Source organism: Camelus ferus, chromosome 7 (assembly GCF_009834535.1).
Source record: "Camelus ferus isolate YT-003-E chromosome 7, BCGSAC_Cfer_1.0, whole genome shotgun sequence".
Classification (NCBI taxonomy): domain Eukaryota; kingdom Metazoa; phylum Chordata; class Mammalia; order Artiodactyla; family Camelidae; genus Camelus; species Camelus ferus.
The window spans coordinates 21,919,666-21,939,837 of record NC_045702.1 but is presented as its reverse complement, the minus strand read 5'-3'; the positions used below and the strand labels follow the sequence as shown (position 1 = coordinate 21,939,837).

Below are 20,172 nucleotides of genomic sequence, written 5' to 3'. Positions count from 1 at the left end.
GCTAAGAGAGTACATTTTAAGTGTCTCCACACACACAAGAAAGGTAACCACGTGAGATGACAGATGTGTTAAATAACTTGATTGTGGAAATCCTTTCACCATGTATGTGTCTATCAAATCATCACACTGTAAACTTTAAATATAATAAACTTTATTTGTCAATTATACCTCAAAAAATCTGGGGAAAAAAACATGAACATCTTGAGCTGTATACAAACGAACACTACAATGTCTCTTCTTTCCTTCAATAATGATTGTTGAATTAATACATTAAAATTTCCTTGGAAAATTCAAGGAGCAATGTTGAACACACTCTTATTTCCAACTTTGTTTCGCTCTTCTGTTTTATTTCTCTTGACAGCACTGCAATACTTAGTGAAAAGAATTTAGTTTAATATCAAAAATTGTGGTGTTCAATATGTACTTTGGATATGTTGTTTTCAGAACACCAGAGCACACTTTTTAAAATTATACTTAATATTTTAGACTGACTTGGCACTCCTGGAGGTCTTCTTTTTTTTTAACAACACCTCAATAGAGATGACACTTTGACATACAGTCCTCTTATTATACTGGAATTAAATAGTAAGTGAAGATTATTGCTTTGATTTCTAGCAATATACAGTTGGTGAATGGTGCCATTTATAACTTTAGGCAAATAGATGCCATTAGCAAGTTCAGTTTTTTTCCCTTGTCCCAAGTCAACACTGAGATTATTGGCAAACGTTAATTTGCACCTGTTTGTATCTTGCAGAACCTCTGCTTCCAAGGTTCCTTTGATAAAATCACTTGGTAGGAAAGGAAAATTGACTGCTTTTATCGGTTTTTTTATCTGGCACGCAAGTGGCTCAAGATTCAAGAGAGAGCTCATGGCAGCAGGTTAGAGAACTTCAGAGAGCCCGCAACGAAGGACTTCTAGGGCTCCGTCTCTGAACTCATCCCACCAGCTCGTGAGCTTCTTGGCTCATACGTGAGCCCGGATCGAGAAGTATTCTCTCTGAATTTTCCACAGCAATATTGCTTGGGTATACACTAAGCCAATACCCACAAAAATGCTGGCAGACACGTCCAACAGAGAACCCCAGCTGTGTGTGCCGGCTAGTCCTGCATTTCCAACAAATATAATAATAAGGCTTCCAAGAAACTTCAAGCCAAATTTCAAGCTCAGGCACAGGAAATACATCAACTTCTGCCTTCTCTCTTTCACTTGGCCCCAGTTTTCAATCTTAATTGCAAATAGGCAGTTTGTAAGTTATTACATAAAAATAAGTCATCCTGCCAAAGAGTGTGCTGTAGAACACAGAGCTGGGTTTTTGTTTTTGTTTGGGTTTTTTTGCTCTTTTTAATATTCCAAACAACATCAAGAAAAAAATGTCTCCCCATAACCCTGACCAGTTGTCTGCATGTATGTGGCAGAAATAGGTCCCACACAGCTGAAAATGCTGCTGGTGGCAGTGGTGGGGGTGGAGCGGGGTTGGCAGGGGACAAGCAGGCACCCCTGTGGCACCACACCTCAGTCTGAAGGCATCTCTGGTCTGTGAGATGGTGAGAAGGTAAGCCACACGGAACCTGTCTGCAGGCTGAAGATGGAAAGGCAGGCAGGGGGTAGAGTGAAGACAAGTCAGCAAGGATTCTTCTTCCAGGGAGATAAACTCACCCTGAATCTGTTTATTTAAATGACTATTTACTTGCTCACCTCTCTCATATGGTAGTTACAGATTCAATGTTTGCAAGCTGCTGGAATTTTTTTGTAACATGGGTGTTGAGGGAAATGTCTCTTCACAGGCTAAATTTAAAAAAAATTTTATTTTAAGAAACATGCTTTGAACCACGGCATTTCCCAGTCTATTTAATAATGAGGCCTTTCACCAGCAGGTTTAGCAGAGCTCTGATTCTCTCTCAGACACAGCAGGCATGAAAGCAAAGGGGGAGGATGTGCTTTAGACTCCATTCCCCAAGGAGAAGAAAGCTGGTGCCCTGAGCCTGGAGGCACTGCCTCTAGCTTCACTTACCCTTAGATGCTATCCTCTTTGTAATAATGTCGCATGTTGGTAATTTGTCCCACTTTCTAAAGAAAGGGTCTAGTGTCCTTTGAATAAGCTTTACTCAATTATTAGCAGACAACATTTAAAAAGTCCATTTGCCAGCCAACTGTTTGAAATTCAGGCTACTTTTTCCCTTTTGGTATTAAAATATGCTATAAGTAGACTCGTTTCCCAGACCAGCCCACAAAGACTAATCCTAATTATCAGCCACTGTTCCAAAGTTTTCGACTATGGTTACTATGGGGAAGTACATATGTAATTTCATATTAGGGTTCTAGGAAAACATTCCCCCATGTGGTGGTGGCCCCCAAAATACCAAACTGAGTCAGAAGGATACAGGGCAGATTGTCTTGGAAACATCTGACTTTATCAGTGCACTGTGGATGTGTGTCTGTATAAAAAAAGGGATCCCCCAGCTTGTATGTTCTGAATTGGAGAACAGAGGTTAATTTGGGAAGTCAGAACCAGAACTTTCCCAGCGCCATTCACATCGATGGCGCATTCTTTAATCTAACGTTCATGCATCAGAAACTTCCTATCCAATAAAAGGTGTGCTTTCTCCGCCTCTGACCAAAGGAAGAGCAGCAGAAATCAAATTTTCTGATTTCCCACCAATGGAACTGTCATGGTGGAAACCATCCAGATGGGGAAGGAATATTATTCATTTTAGAAAATAAATAAATACCATAGAATTATGCCTTCCATCACTTTGTGAAACTGTGGGTATTGGAATGTAATTATTATGCAGTAGAAGTGGCTTTTATAGAACAAAGGAAAGAAACCACCTGGAGCAACATGAATTAACTCTTATTTCACTATGTTACTAATTGACTTCCCTTATTCATCAAATCAGTTTGATAGCAAACATTTCATAATAATTGCATTAGCTTTATGCAAATTTTAAATGGAACCCTTAAAAAAATCTTTCCCTCAGTTTTAATTAATCTTGAATATTTAATACACTTCTGCGTAACTCAAGCAAAGGCTTATCTTTTTCTCTTGCCGAGGGCTCCTTGAACTTTAATTAGTATGCATCGTATCTTAACAAAATTTTGGTGTTGCTTCTAAGTAGCGATAATTTTGATCCATTTAAACTCAACCATCATCAGATATGAGTTCCATACAATAATATTTACATTGAAAAAGGAAAGAATAAAAATGAGGAAAGGGAGGGAAGTTTTCCAAAATTCAACTTTTTCTTTGTAGGTTCTCTAAATGTAAACGATGAGTTACAGAATTTCTAAGTATTTCTACAGTGTTTCTGTGATACGTCCCAGCAAATCAGGTGATGTAGTGAAAAAGGGAGGATAGTAACTAATACAGAGTATGCAGTGATATCTTCTACAGATGCCCCAGTACCTGTCCTACTGGTGCTCTCATGGAAGGAAAACTGACACAGGTCTTCTGAGGGGGTAGTGCCTCCCAGTCAGCCCCCATGACTGGTTCCTACTGGGTACCTGGCTTAGGGGCAGCCAAACCAGAGATTTATAGCAACTTATGAATAGATCTTGGTGGAAAAAGATAAATTGAGCCAACAAATTTCCTTCCTAGAACTTGAAAAAATACTTTTAAAAAATTGGCCAGCTAGTAACGACAGCTGAAACAAAGGTCCTAACAGAGAGAGCCGCAGGGCAAGCACAGGGCACTGTGAACACTGCAGATGCGTTAGTTTGGACGGTTTCACTTATAAATAACAGAGAATAGCACTGGATCTACCTTCACAAAAAAGGAAACCAACTGGTACAAATAAATGAAAGTGTAGAGTTGGGTGTAAGCTTGATCGAGCAGCTCAAAAAAGTCAGCAAGACTCTGGCTTGCTTGTCTTTCCAAGGGCTCTCTCTCCACTTCGTCTTCGCCCAGGGCTGCCCCACCCATCATCCCAGAAGGCTTCCAGGGTGGCAGGCCTTGATCACATGCAAGCCCTAAAGTAGTCTCAGTGGCCATGGGCTGAAGTAATGATTATTCCTGAGGACAGATTAGCTTCCTTGAACCCAAACAGAAACCAAAGGCTTTTGAAAAGGGATGGAGTGGGGACTGCCTACAGGAAATCAGTTGCTGAGAAAGCAAGCAACTACTCCCACCACAGGGTTAATGAGAATACAAACACTGTAAGCAGAGCAATCCGGTTGGTTTGGGGATCAAAGGGGAAAAATGGGTGCTCAGATATGTTAATGCAGAGCGTTTGGGCGAAGACCTGGTGCCGTTTAGACTGTCTCGAATCAAGAACTCCCTCCAGCTCCAGGCCCAGCGAGACCCACACCTGTTCCGGAAGCTGACAGTGCCCCTTGGCTTGTCCAGCCGAGAGCCAGTTCATGCCTGGTACACTCCTTTCATTCTCAAAAGTGGCCCAGTTTTCTGGCAAATGGTCATCCTACTGTTACGGCACTTACTTCTGAATTTCCACATATCTTCCCCTAATCATTTCATGCACCGCTTTATTGTGAGTTGGCTTTACGTGGATTAGTTTGAGTTGGTCTCTGTAGAAGGCATGTCTATCGGGAGGAAATTCCAGGATAAGTGGGAGGCGGGGCAGCACCTCCTACTAAGGAGGACGCGGGTGGGAGAGCAACGGAGAGGGTCCTGCGAGAATGTCAGCACGGCCAACTGAATGTTCCCCCGAGACTAAAATTTGAGGGAGGCACATAGAGATGCAGGGTCAGAGAGAACACCTGCGGGGCTGAGAGGGTCCAGAACGTTGTGTTCTGGTGACAGGTGATGGACCTGGACTTTTCTTCACCCATCTTGGGTTCTGCCTGTCATCAATTCTGAGCTAGAGAATGATACTTTTCTTAAGTTCACCAGAGTTTTTCCTTTATCTATTATTTATTTTTGCTGGTTTATTCACAACCAAGAACCCTGACTTGTACAGTACCTTGCTAGGAACGGGCCCAATTAAGACAGAGCTGCTGAGAGAGAATCTAGGAATGAGTCAGTCAATAAGTTTGAAGAAATTATAGGTTTAGATTCTGTGTTATATAGTGTATTATCTGTATCTTTCCTACACATAGAGACAGTGATTTATTGGAAATGACTTTCTGTTTTCCTTTCTAATGGTCATGTAAGTCATGGGACCCTAAAGAGAACAAGTGATACAGGTGAGAAACAGACGTACTTAAAGCTCTGAGAGGATGCTAATTACCTCCGACAGCGTTTCAAGCCCCGTGCCACGCTGTCTCAGGTGATAGCAGCTCTGCATCATCTGCTCTGATTTATTTTCCCTGGAAAGGACGAAGAAAATAGGCTTCTGTCTTCTATAAGCCACAGCACTTCAAAGGCCCACATCACCAGCCTTCCTTCCCAAGCCTGTGCTGCATTTTGCCCACATCTGGGAGCCAAGGTGCAGAGGTGTGGCCGTGGACCAACAGCATCAGCAGCATCTTAGAGCTTGTTGGAAATGTAGGACCTCTGCCCTCACTGCAGACCTACTGGATAGAATCTATCTTTAACAAGATCCCATGTGATCATGTGCACATACAAGTCTCAGAAGTGCTGAACTAAAAGATCCCCTCTACCCCCCAAAAATCATGTTTTTGGTCACACTCCTCTCTCCACCCCATGTTCACCTGCTTATCATGAACTTGCATCTCCAGCCGGTCCCTCTGTCACTCACCCCTGTGCTTCGGCGTTCCACCTACCCTCCCAAGAGTTCTTTCTAGGGTGTTCTCTTAGGAAACCGTTGTTTTATTTAAACAAACTCCTTTTCACCTGGAACATTTTTCTCCATCACATCTCCCATACATTCACGACTACAAAATCTAGCTTCTCCTTGAAGAAAGCTTTCTACAGTAAACTTGCCAATAGAAACCAATCATTTTCCTACTCTACTCAACTCTTTGGTAAAAGAGAAGAGTTTAGAACATTCCGTAATTCTAAACCATTATTTAAAAAATACCTTCAGTAAACTCTCTTCTGATGTACCTACCACTAGAATCTTCTCACCACTGACTCTAAGAGGACGCGTGGGGAAGAAAAGAGGCAGAAGAGTTTTAAGAAATGAATGAGTTGAAGTGAGAGTTCCTTAAAATGGGTAAAATCTGATGACTCAATTCTTCTGGGAAGTATACAGTTAAAAACAAGCCATGGACATATTCCAGAAGTTAATGTCTTCTCTGCACCATGGTCCACAGCACACATTCTGAGAATGTTTTTTCAGACATTCTGAGAATTTCCTCAGCAACTTCCTATTTCAGCCATGTCACATGCCTTAGTTCTAACTGTCCATTTTTCCAAGACAGCCTTGTCCCTTATCGTCCGATCCTAGCTGTTTTGTCCTTGAAGGACTAGCTTTGATCCCCTGCCTTCCACAAAGGGTTGCTGAATTCCTCCACTTGCAATTATTCTTTTCCTTCTTTGTACTTTCATAGCCTTTTGTGTCTGTGCTACTATTATAATCACTCATTCATTCATTCTACAAAAATACGTACTTAGATCATATTGCATGTCAGGCACTTTGCTAGGCTCTGCAGTCAGAATGGGGAGCAAGCTCAGGTCTGCTTCCCAATCTTAGGAAGTTTAAAGTCTGTAAGATAAGATAGAGATGTCAACACAGTCTTGAATGTGGGATTAGCTTATAAAGAAGTTTGAGAGAACCTGATCCGGTTGGAAAAGGTCTGGGATGGCTTTTCTGAGGAAGTTATCTCTGAATTAATCTGAAAGATAAGCAGACAAAGGAGAAGTCATGAGTAGTGGGCATGGAGCAACTCCAGACCCACAGCACAGTGCAGGCCAGGGCCACGGAGAGCATGCTGCCCGCACTGACCACAGGCAGCGTGGCTGCGGGGTATGCAGGAGAATGATGCAGGAGGGAGCTAAGAGCGAGGCAAGGGCCAGACAGAAAGAACCTTACACATCACTGAAGAATCTGGGGCTTTTCCCTAAGGGCAATGAGACATTACTGATGAATTTCAAGTAGGAGATGTTTACACAATCAGTACAGGAGCTAGAGCATTCAACCACCTCTGCCGTTCTCTTATAAAAGCCTTGAAGAAAGATGTGTATCTGTATGTCTCTATATAAAATTCTTGAAGTATCTTATTCATCCTTGAATACCCCAAAATGCCCATCACCTAAGACTGAAGCTTGATAAATAAATTAACTTTTGAATAGTTGGAGGAAAAATATAAAATATATAGCTTGAATAAACTGCACAAATGCTGCATCAATTTTTTTCCTGGAAGCCTAATTTTTAATTACAATAACTTTTTGAGATAACTGCTATTTGTCTCAGCCCATCACAGATTTTCTTCCTCCATCTCAGTAACAAACCCCCAAGTTCTAGGAGGCATATTACCACCCAGAATAGGAGAATAATTCCCAGTCTGCCTTGCAACTCACTGTGGTTGTGACTAAATCCCGCCAATGAAATGTGAGTGAAAAGGTGGCCTGAAGCTTCTGAGGATGCTTATTAAACAGGGAGGTGGGCCTTCCTGCTTTCTTCATGAGAAGCAGATGAAATGTCTGGAGTTCTAGCAGTCATTTTGTGACTGGGAGAATGGGGATCATGAGCTAAGGAAATTAAAGCTGATGTTACAGTCTGGATCTCTGATTGCTTTCAGGACTTAATACACAAGCTTGAATTGTGTATTTCAGACAACTTACATGTGCAGTAAGAACTTTCAGATTTGTCTAAGAAACTCCAATTGATATAATCCAGCAATTCCACTTCTGGGCATTTATCTGAAGAAAATGAAAACACTAACTTAAAAAGATATCTGCACCCCTGTGTCCATTGCAGCATTATTTACAATAGTTAAGACATGGAAACCACCTAGGTCCATCAATGGATGAATGAATAAAAGAACTATGATTTTATATGAAATATTATGTGTATGTGTATATGTGTATATATATATATATATATATATAATGTATGTATGTGTGTGTATATATATATAATGGAAAATTATTTAGCCACTAAACATAATGAAATGTTGCTATTTGGGACAACATGGATGGGCCTTGAGGGCATTATGCTAAGTGAAATAAGTCAGACAGAGAAAGACAAAATACCGTATGATTTCACTTATACGAGGAATGTTACAACAAAAGAAAACAAAAACCCCCAAGAGCTCATGGATACAGAGGACAGCTTTGTGGCTGCCAGAGGTGGGGAGAGGACAAAATGAGTGAAGGGAGTCAAAGTTACTGACTTCCAGTTATAAAATAAGTAAGTCATGGGGATGTAATGCCTAGCACAGTGACCATAGTTAATGATACTGCATTACGTAACTGAAAGTTGCTAAGAGGGTAGATCTTAAAGGTTTCATCTCAAGAAAAAAAATTCTGTGACTGCAAATGATGAGGAGTGTTAACTAGACGTGGAGTGATCATTTCACAACACATACAAATATCAAGTGATTAGGTTGTATACCTGAAACTAATAGGATGTTGCATGTCAATCATACCTCAGTTTAAAAAAATGGAAAGGAAGGAAGAAAGAAAAAGGAAACGGTCTTTGTTCCTATCAGCTGAAAGCAATTTCAAATTGAGACCCAACCTTTTTCTTCAGGGATGTTGACTTATACACGTTTGTATGACTGACAGAGATTTTAGTGGAAGAAATTAATCTTTGAATTCTAACTTGTGCTCAACCAAAATATTGTCTACTTAATTTAGGCCTCGTTTTTTTCATTGAATACTTTTTATTTTTAATGAATAGGGAATTAATAGTCTAGAAGAAAACCAACACATCTGGCTTCCAAGTCTGTGAAGAAATTCTCTGGAGATGGCACTGCAAGCAGATTAGGGCTTAGAAAGCCTCTAACTAATTAAAAGGGACTGAGAATTTCAGAAGGATGCCAGTTTCACAGACCTTCTGGGAATTCCCATTGTCTCTGAAATAAAACAACTCTAACGGGAAACTTATTGAGATTTATCAGAAGCTGTGTAGATCTTTTAACACACCTTCGGACAAGACTAACAGAAGCTGGAGAGGTTCTGCAGCCGCCCAGTATCCCGCTGGGCTCTCTAGAGATGTAGACCAGCACTGTCCGGCAGAAACACCGTGCGAGCCACAGACCACACGCAGTTGTAAATTTTATGGTCAGCACATTAAAAAACATGGAAGGGAAAAGGTGAAATGAACTTTAATAACATTTTATTTAATACAAAATGAAATCAATATAAATTATTAATGAGATATTTCATATTCTTCTACCTATAGTAAGTATTCACAACCTAGTGTGTATTTTACACTATGGCACATCTCAATCAGAAGTGGCTTGTTAAGTGTCCAAAAGGCACATTTGGCCAGGGACGGCCATAGTCAGCGTCCCAGCTCCTGTCTTCCTGTGTTTCACTACGTCATCACAAGCACTTCTAACTCTGCTCTGCCCTTCTTATTTTAACTTTCTTTTACCTCTTCCTGTTGCTCATTTGCTGCTACTTGTTTGCACCAGTTTTCTAGATCCCAGTAAAACCTTATTCTAACTAATACACAGTCGTCCCCACTTTCTGTTCAGGATATGGTCCAAGGCGCCCAAGTGAAAACTTGAACAGTACCAAACTCTATATACACTGTTTTTCCTGTACTTATGAAAGTTTAATTTATAAATTAGGCACAGTAAAATATTAACAAACCTAAGATAAAGTTTAGCTTATAATTAGGCACAGTAAGAAACTGACAACAACAATAATAAAATAGGACAATTATAATATTATAATGGAATAAATGTTATGCAAATGTGGTCTGTCTCTCTGCCAAAATATCTTTTTTACAAATTTAATGCCCTTTTCATCTTAAATACTTGTCACACAGTGTGGCTGTAACTTTTGCAGTTTGAGGTGTGACAGCAAAACTAGCACAAATTTGTTTTTCCTTCTTCATTATCTTACAGACAGAAGATTCGTTCACACTGTAGATCTTGGCAACCTCAGCATACGATTCTTTTTTCTTTGCTTATCAAGTCCGGAACATTCACCTTCTCACTTAAAGGAAGCGCTCTACAGTTTCTCTCTGGCACATCTGAATTGGCAGCAGTGCCACTCTCGGGCTCCGGGGCCATTATTAAGTAAAACAAGGGTTTCTTGGATACAAGCACTGCACACCCAACAGTCGGCCTGACCGCTCAGAAAAGAGACCAGTGATGACTAACGGGAAGGAGTGCTGGACAACAGGAGGGCCCACAGCCCCACGCCGGACGGAGATTTCATCACGCTCCTCAGAACGCCGCCAATTTATTATTCACTTATGAATTGTTTCTTTCTGGAATTTTCCATTTAATATTTTCAGACTACAGTTGAACACAGAAAGTGAAACCACAGAGACAGGACTACTGTATTCATTACTAAAGAGTTAATTAACTTAATATTCATGTCTCAATAACTGAATAACTTCAATATGCCATTAAGACACTATTCAGGGACTAATAAAGATAACACTTAATCTTCCATTAAAATCTCTTCTCACTCTGAAACCAGTTTCTCCTTCCTGAATACCCTTCCCAAATACCTTCCCAACCTCCACATCCAATGAGCTCTCCTTAATCCAACTCCTAACTACCCTGGATTAACCCTTTCCCATTCACTTCTGTCGCTACCCCCATAGCTCAGGCTCTCACCGCCTCTGCACAGACCATCAGAGCAACCCCCAGCGGATACAGCAGGACGGCTGTATACATAACAACTATGTGAAGAGAATTTGCCTCCTTGCTTATAGTGCTTCTAACTTCAGAAATGTCATTAAGATTTTAAAGGGTTTTCTTTTGTTTCTACTTTTCAAATGCCTGAAGTTTCAAGAAAAACTAATTCACTTTGATGTCATGTCCATTTGCCCAGAAGGGGTCTTCACTGAAGTGTGTCCATAAAAATAATATTTATGTTGATGGAGCCTTTCTGGGACTATGCCAAAGGATCAAAGATCACGAAACTACTGGAATAAAAGTTTAACAGGATCCTCCTGTTTGAGGCAAACTAAGTTTATCTCATAAACAAATGTTGTATGGTACTCAGAGAATCTCTCCTTACCATAACTGTAGGTTATGATCATTTAAATCAATCCATTTTGATTAAGATACCCTTTTCAGATACTGCAACTTGTTTGTTAACATTTATTACAGGTTCACTTTTCAACAGTATCCCAAACACACACACACACACACACACACACACACACATATATTCTCTACCCCTTCCATCTGCACTCCCCCCTGCTCATGTAACATTCTTTTTGATGGAAGCAGGATTTGGTAAACAAAATGAGTTTCAGACTCTAATAAGTTCCTCTACGAATTCACAGACACAGACAATGAAAAAGTATTTATCTCTAATATGAAAATGGGTACTTCCCAGAACTCTAGACAATGTTATCTAAAAAGTTACACTTGTTACCCCATTGAAACCAGTTTTTTTTAGGTAGTATAAATATAATCACAGGAAAAGGAAGTACTTTTGTTTAATTAACAAATGAAATAAAAATGACAAGGCCCAAGTCTTAATAAAACTGTTTCCTGGCATAGAAAATTTATATTCCTTCTTCTCAAGTAATGGATTATTTAAATAGCAAAGGGAAACTCTCAAAGAAAAAAGACCTTTTTAAACTGCTATAATAAATAGACACCATTCTTTAATTTTCACCCTGATTTCTATTTTAATGACAGTAGGTAATGTTCCACACGAACAAACCAGAGAGAAAGGTGAACGAATAGTTTTCCTTCTCTTCCTTCCTTCTTTCCATCCTCCCTCCCTCCCTTCCTTCCTTCCTTTTTCCTTCATTCTTCCATCTCTCCCTCCTTCTCTCTCTCCTGTTATTTGAAATACAAAAAGCAAAAGAAAAAAGTGAATTCTGCTTTCTTCATTTTTTTCAGACTAGAGGGCAGTAGAAGTCTTAAATATGTTGGATTCAATGAAGTAAAGAAAGTAAACATTAGGTGGATACTTACCTTAATAATATTAATTAACTTAAAACCCTTCATCATGTAAATTCAATAACTCACTTGCCAGAGGGAATTGCTCTGGAGTCACTGGATAGGGGCCCCCTGATTGGAACAGTACAATTCCAATTGACCAGCCTTTCTGATGAACCACTGCCATAAAGCATCACCTTCAATTTCCAGCCTTGGCATCTTAAAGTGCGGTGAACACTAAAGACACCAGTGAGTCTGCCAATTTTTACTTTTGCCTTGTTCATACCTAAACTGATGGTTTTGTTTGTTTTAGGCTACTTGCCTTTCTAAAACCTTTAAATTTGGCTTCAATGGAAACTATTTTTCTGTTTCTCCCTACTTGAAAACGTAGTTTGTATTTAATTAGATCATGTTATTACAATAACAAGTATGACTTGCAAAAATGTATCCAGGAATGAACACCTGACTCCCACACAACATGTAGGGAGTACAAGGGATGAAAGATGGTAGCCTACTGGCTCCAACTATTCATCCACCAGGCTAAGGGGATCACTCCCTATATTTTACAAAGTGAATAGTGCGTTTCTATGAATCCATAAGGTTGGTTTAAGAGGAGAACGGTGAAATGAGTTCTTAGAGTTCATTCAAAATTTCACAACATATCTAAGCAACTGGCAAAAGCAATTATCTTAAGAAGAAAATATTTGTTAAGGCAGATGTTTTAAATATATTCTTTAATCACTTGCTTTTGTTTTTGTTTTTCAGGTAACTTAATATCAAAAGCAAGGAAAAATGTAATGATTCATTTAAGTCTCTGTAGTTGATTTAGTGATATGTTAAAATTATTTATCTTTTTCCTTCTTGCTTATCTTCAAACACATAACTGTTTCCTGACATTACTTTCACGCACTATGCACTTTGGGATTTAAATGTCAGGCACAGCTATACACCACACCAAAAGCAAATACAGTTTCCTTTTGTCCTAATACGTGGAATACATCAAACAAGAATAAGGCTGCTGTTGACTCTTAATGTGGTTAATTCAACTTTCTTTCCCCTTTTTTTCCTAGGACAGTTATCTCACCTGACATTTTACTACTGTATTTTCTTAGTAAAAATTAGTTTTGTCACTCTACTATTTTGTTTTTACTTAAAAATAAAATCACTTTGAAATCACTTCAGAGACACAACTGACTTGAACATGGGTTCACCTGGGTGGGTGACGCTTGTAGGTCACTGGGTTTATGTTTGTTTGCCAGGATAGATGACTACAGTTTCAATGCTTAGGTGTAAACAGGAAACTCCTCTCTGAATCCTTCTATAAGAAACCAAATGGCTTTGACAATGTCAATTAAAGACCAAAGGGGAGTCTGGGGTTAGCATGGAAGGCCAAGAAAGTTTATAGACAGAGCCACGTCTCTAATATCAGATGAGGCAGACCTAGCATGATGAAGCGAAGCATTCCAGAAATCTAACAAATAATTCAATTTAGCCCCAAGAAGGAAAGAACACAGGCCTTTGCAATATAAAATCAATGGGGTCGATCAAGAAGGGCAATAAACCTGAGACAAGGTGAAGAGATAAAGTAGACGCACCAACAAAAGAGTCACAATATGAAGTCACATGAGGAAATTAAGAATTATTACATTTTATCATTTGTTCGTTTTGAGCTGGTTGACTGGTTTTAGAACTGTAAATACCTTCTGTTCTAAGGGTATCTTTCACGGGTGTTCCCACAAAAGAAGTCTAGCCCCGTGCTTGGAGAAGTGCTTGCTGGCTCCACCTCTCAGAGGGCGAAGTTCCGGCGGACCTATTCTTTGCTGCTTAGAAGTCTCATGGGATCAGAGCCACAATGAAGCCAGAACTGAACAGGCATGAAGTTTCGAATAATGAGAGGTTTATCGGAGAGACTTTCTTCCTCCTTTGCTGCTTCTGCATAATTACCGTGAAGTGAAAGGTAAGCCATTCCTGGAAAACTACAGCTTTAGTAATAAGAAGCTAATAACGAAAGACAAAAGGCTTCCCAGTGTGAAGGAAGTGCTGGCACAGTTTGACACCAGCCCAGTTGATGACACGAACATTTCTAAAGAAGGACGGAAGGAATGGTCAGCCTGGAAATGTATGAAAATGGGCCAGACCCACAGGGTGACAGTTTGCAGGCAGCACTATCCAGCTGAGCAGAAAGGAAGCCTGGCACACAGAGCGTCACTACAGAGATGTCCATGTTTGTGAGACCAGCCTTCCCTTTCCTATGGTGGAAATAATTTTCAGATATTTCAAGCCAAAGTTTTGATCTTGTTTATTTTTCTTGTTCAGCGGATCAACGGCATTTCTCACAAGGAGTGGGGGCTGAGAGAGTTCGCCTCTGCACTCTGGACTAGAACAAAGAGGGAGGGGACGTCCAGATTCAATTTTGGGGAGATGGTCTAAAACCCTGGGGCTCTGGGGTTGAAAGAGCTCTGTCTTTGAGAACAAAAGAGAGGCACATAGTGTTAGGGCAGCATGAGGTCTGATCAGTTCCCCTCCCTCCACCACAGCAGCATTCAAGTTCCAGGAGGAAGTGTTCTCTGTGTGACCTTTAGTAAGTATGTGCTGACTGAATGAATTTCAACAGAGAGACAGAAATCCTCTGCTGGTGGTGGCTTGTGCCTCGCTTTCCGCCTTTGGGAATCTGATTTGCAGAGGCCTCAGGTCAGCCTGAGGTGTGTACAGCAGATAAGGAGCATGACACACTGAGGCAGAGAGCGGCCTGAGATAGTTACCCCTACTCCCCACTCCCACAGCCACGCACATACCATACTTAATTTCAGCTTAGACACAGTTTGCAAGAGATCTAGATATCACTGTGTGTCCCTCTGAGGTCAATAAAAAATGTTTAGATATCTGGTAAAGAAAAAGTAAGAAAATCAAGAGAAGTTCTGTGCCAGAAGAGTACACAGAACTTCAAGTGACCAACCATCCTGGTTTACCCAGGAGGTACATGGTTTTCAGTCCTAAAACCAAGACAGTCCTTGACAAATTGGGACAAGTCATCTCCTTAACTAGACCACAAAATCTGAGCTTAGCAGGAGCAAAGGCATATCCCACGGCCAGTAGGAAGAGCTGCCAGAGCAGTGGGCAGTTGGGACAGAGACTGAGGACCAGGCAGGTGGGGGGCCCTCAGGAAGAGCACGTGTAGCAGACCCTGCTTCTCCGATGACAAGATGTTTCGTAAGTTGGCTGGACCTGACCCAAGGGCTGTGCTGGAGGGATCTGGGGGACACTCGAAATGGGACAGGAGCCCCAAATGGGAGTCTGACCTTTGGTAAGTTTGAATCCTATACTTACACATATATAGTTATTAGGGAATCCAAATGTATGTGTTCAAATGTTTTTTTTTTTTTCTGCTATTGATTGGAAATGGGAGCTTATAAGCAAATGAAGACAAATTTTAGAAAATAAAAAATGTTACATATATTCTTCATCTCAGGACTGTAAATTTTAAATTTGCTTTTATAAAAGGTCATGACCTCCCTTTGAACAGCTAACGTTAATCTACTCATTTGTTGTTCACTTTTCCAGCAGTTGGCTTAGTTTTGAGGCATCTCACATTATACCTATCCAAATCTCCTCTAAATGCTCTTATGAAAAAAAATCATGTACTTAGTCCTTCCTTTCAAAGAAAAAAAAAATCAAACTGGGGAGATGTTCCTGAAAAGAAAGCATTGAGTTAAAAAATAAAAACTGGGTCTATGAGTATCCAAAATACAACAACCAAAGATACAACAAAGACTTAATTACTAACTCAGAAATAGGATCCAGTCTATCCACAACTTCTCAAGCAGTAATTTTGTAGGCTGCAGTTAAGCTGGGACACTGACCCTTCCTCTTCCACTCTCGGTGCTTTCCAGAACACTGACTGGTTTTGCTTCTTAATATACTTATAAGGGAGGTTTTAGGAAAGGCAAAGAAGATTCTAATTCTAATGAACTACTTTTACCAGTTTTTCTACCAAAAGCTTAACTTATAATATGAATTTGCTTTGGTCTCTAAACAGCCATTTGGCCCCAGTTCCGATCTCCAGGGAACATCACTGGCATGCAACTTAATATATCCTAAAATAAATACATCATCTTTTCTTTCAAAGCCATTTCCACAGTTGGGAATTTGTTTCTCTGTGATCTGGTAAAAAGACAGTATTGGTTGATTTTAGACGTGGACAATGGAGAAAGGACAGATGCTTTCGGCTCTAAGAAAAATAATATTTGACTCACAGTGGCTTAAATAAACAAGGACTGCTTTTTTTTTTTCACACAAAAAGGAGTGAAGGTGGTTGCTGACCCTGGTTCACTGGAGGTCGGGTTTTCTGGACCACACAGCTCCAGGCAGGGTGTCTGCATCTAAACGAGGAGAGTGGAGGGGAAGAAGTGACATTTGTATCAGGAAAATAAAAGCTTTCTCTCTCAGAACACCCTAGCTGACTTCTGCTTACCTCTCATTAGCCAAGCCTGTGTCACCGACCTACTCCTGAGAATGACAAAGAAAAAATCTCTCTCTGGCAGCTAAGCTGTAAGAGGGATCTAAGGATTGATGAAGAAGTCGCAGCTAGCAAAATGGACTTCACTGTTACTCCCCAAACTGATAAATTTTATCAAACCAGTCATGAACACCACCTGCTTCAGCTCAGAATACTTTAACACCAGCATCTTCAGTCTGTATGTCCTGGGTAAGAATCACAGACAAACAAATCAAACAATAGCTCCACCTGGATTCGCAAGTTCCGCTGACTGTGGCAGCAACTCTCCTAGTTTACAAATTCTGACTAGTACCTGCCAGGACCCTGCCAGGACTCACTCAGACCCGCCAGTACCCTTTCCTCACTCTCCCCTCTCCCCCTACCTCCCTCTGAGATGCTCCATGGTTCTGTTTTGGCTCTCCTTTGCTGGAGGAAGTGAATAAACCTAACTCTACCTATAGGAGTGTTTTTGAAGGCTTTTTGCCTGTCAGATTTTCATACCTAGAAAGAGGAAAGAGAGAAGTAGGTTGAGAAGAGGAGTTAAGTCTGGCACCTAAGGATGTTTGCCATGAGGAACCAACAATGCGAGGGCCGTAGGAGTAGATAAAAGACGGTGCTCACGCAAGGAGAAACAGAGACTATCTGCTAGATAGCAGTACTGTTTTCAGAGAACAGTCCAGCAGCTGAGGGTTTGGTGGAAGTCCTCCTCCCTACGAGCAGGGTCTCACTCAAGGGTAAAGCGACAGGCTTCTGACGTTGGAAGAGGACTTCCTGCCCACGGCCCACCCTCTCCCCTTCCAGCTCTATGGCTGTTCATGAAATACAGCTGAAGAAACCAGAGGCCTTCAGTAGATAGACAGGATGCACTGGTCAGACACAGCATCTCACTGTGCGATCTGCAGGTGTGCGCTTCTCAGACACGTACGTCCCGCTGCCTTCTTGACGCTTCCGCTTACACGTCCAATAGACCTTTCAACTCGTGCCCAACATCGGGTTCCTGATTTTCCCCTCTACCCATGACTGATTTCCTGTACCACCAGCCTTCCCATCTGAGATAGTAACTCCTTCCTTCCAGACGCTGTTACCAGATCATTTGGGTTTATCCTTATTTGCTCTCTTCCTCTCATACCTTGAATCTACTCCGTTAAGAAACTCTACTGACGCTACCTTCTCAGTATATTCAGGATTGACCACATCACACTACCTCTCATCCCAGCACCCTGGTCTTAGGCCACCAGCATCTCTCACCTGGACTACTAGACTAGGCTCCCAGCTTCTACCTTTCCTCCTCCCACGGCCAGAGGTAGACTTTTAAAGTATAAGCTAAATCATGTCACTGCTCTACTCAGAAACCTGCAATGGCTCCCTCAGAATAAAAGCCAAGTCCTTACCATCACCTACAGGTCTCCAGGACCTGGCCTCCTCTCCTGCGACTCTGCTCCTTGTCCTTCTAAACGTACCTCCCTGGCCCCTTGCTGGCCCCAGATCATGCCCGGCAGCCTTGCTGCATTGACTGTTCTCTCTGCCTTAAATGCTCTTTCCCCAGATGGGTGAGTTCTATTGCCTCTTTCAGGTCTTGCACGGGTCATATCTTTTTCAGTGAGGTTAACTCTGACCAACCTATTTAAACTGCAGCCCAGCACCTCAGTCTCTTGAAATGCCAGTTCTCCTTGATATGCTCTACATTTTTTTTCTTTTTTTATTCCATAGCACTTATTCCTTCTAACTTACTACAGTATTTATTTATTTATCACATCTGTCCTTCCTCCCCTCTCCCCAGAATTTGAGCTTCACAAGGGCAAAGAACTTTGTGTGTTTTGTTCCATGATTTATCCTAAGTGCCTAGAACAGTGCCTGGTACCACGGATGCACCCAGAAAACACTACCGAATGACTAACTCTACAGCTTGGCATGCTCGCTCTTTCCTTAATTCAATGCTGTGCTCAGGAAACAAATAAACAAAGTAAGGTATATGTAAGTCCACACACAAAGAAAAAGAAGTTCAAATCATAGGCTATTCCAGTATGACACATGGCAAAACTCCTTTAGAATCCTCCTCCCCAAACTGTTTCCCTAAGTTCCACTCATAAAATCATTGCAGCTGCTCCTATAATCTCCAAACATTTTAAAAATAGTCATGCCTGTGATTTCTATTTTTTTACCCTGTGTTTCCATTTCCATAGCTCTCATATCAATCAAACTGAAATTTGAAAGGATGAAAGTAAGAAAGTGCCAGTGTTGGCTTGCTTAGGGAGAAGTTAGGTAGTCTGAAAATGAAACGGTAGAGATCAGGCAGCTGCAAACTTTCAGTTAGTGAGGGGGAAAAAAACCCATCAAACCAGAGATGAGCCAGGGATATATTGTAAAAGAGCTATGTGATGGGCCACAGCTATGTGAGTGCAGGCTGGAGTCACTGGCACGCTCCTACGCAGACACGGATTAGGGGTGAAATCATCCACGTGCTCTTCAATGGCTGGAATACGGTGTGTGTAGACCTGCATCATGCATGCAAAAATACAGCACTTCACAGACTAAGAGTCTCAACTGTGCACATTTTAGGTGGATAAAGGGATCTGCTATTTCACACAGTGGGAACTGAAGTGCAGAAGTCATTGCCCTGGTGATCATTGGTAATATATACACATACTGAATCATCACGTCTTACGTCTGAAACTAATATGTTACATGTCAATTATACCTCAAAAAATGAGTCACTGACCTCAAAATATAAGACAAGCAGAAGATGGATTCCACAGATCAAGGAAATTTGTGATGTGTCAGAGGTGACTACTTCCCCATATGATCCTTGAGGGTAAGAAAGGCATGTTCCTTGTTCTGTCAGCTACAGCATAGTTGGCCACACAGACAATGAGAGAACGCCATTTTGGCAAAAACATGTTTTGTATCTTCATGTTCTGCCAAAAATTGAAAATTTTATTCCCTATTCTGCATTATCTCTTGTGTTCTTCTCCTCATCGGGAGTGTCACCTTCCGTTCTCTTCATTTGCCAAAATCTCGTTCATTGGAGCCATTTTAACTCCTAATCTCTCCGTGGAAGTAAAACAGCAAAATCTCAGCACCTCACCTGGACTTCTTTGGTAGCAAAAAGTTGAAATATAATACCCAGGAAACACGCTGTTTGAAGTGAAACAGCAACACCACCAGAAAGTCTAGCCTGTTTACAAAAGCTAGGTGAACTAACTCGGGTATTATTGACAGAACTTATTGCATTATTAAAGCTACTGACATGGAAAATGAGCAAGGTACTAAAACATCTCCATACACTGTATAGCCACTACCAAGGAGGAAAATCTCCCTGTATGGAAAACCATTATTAAAATTTATGAATACATGTTTCATATCAGATATGTGATCTTAAAACAGTCATCTCTCAGTTTTTCTGATTATTGCCACTACTTGCTTTTGGCAGAAATAACAGCTATTACATTACTGATGGTTCAAAAATTAGGAGTATATTTCTATTAAAATTTTTTGCTGTTCTATTTAGACCATGAGGATGTGTATTTGCATATATGTAATAGAAATAAGCAATATGCTATGTCATCAAATCTTATAAAAATATTAAAGCTACACTCTACAGACATCATAAACTATAATTTACCATTCACAAAAATACTATTTTATTAAGATTATACAGGAGAAAATTTACTTTATTTTGGATAATTTTATATACTATAAAGATTCATTATATGTCTTTGAAAGACTTCAAAGGATCTCCTCTTAAATGAAAGAAGATCAGTAGAGACTTAAGGTCTTTACTCTATTGAGG

General features: G+C 40.6%; 1 protein-coding gene across 1 annotated transcript in view; it reads right to left on the bottom strand.

Moving 5' to 3' along the window:
- The window catches only part of LOC102513310 (contactin-associated protein-like 2), a 1,230,151-nt gene that overhangs the window by 163,685 nt on the left and 1,046,294 nt on the right, over positions 1–20,172 (bottom strand). The gene's annotated exons all lie outside the window — the stretch shown is intronic.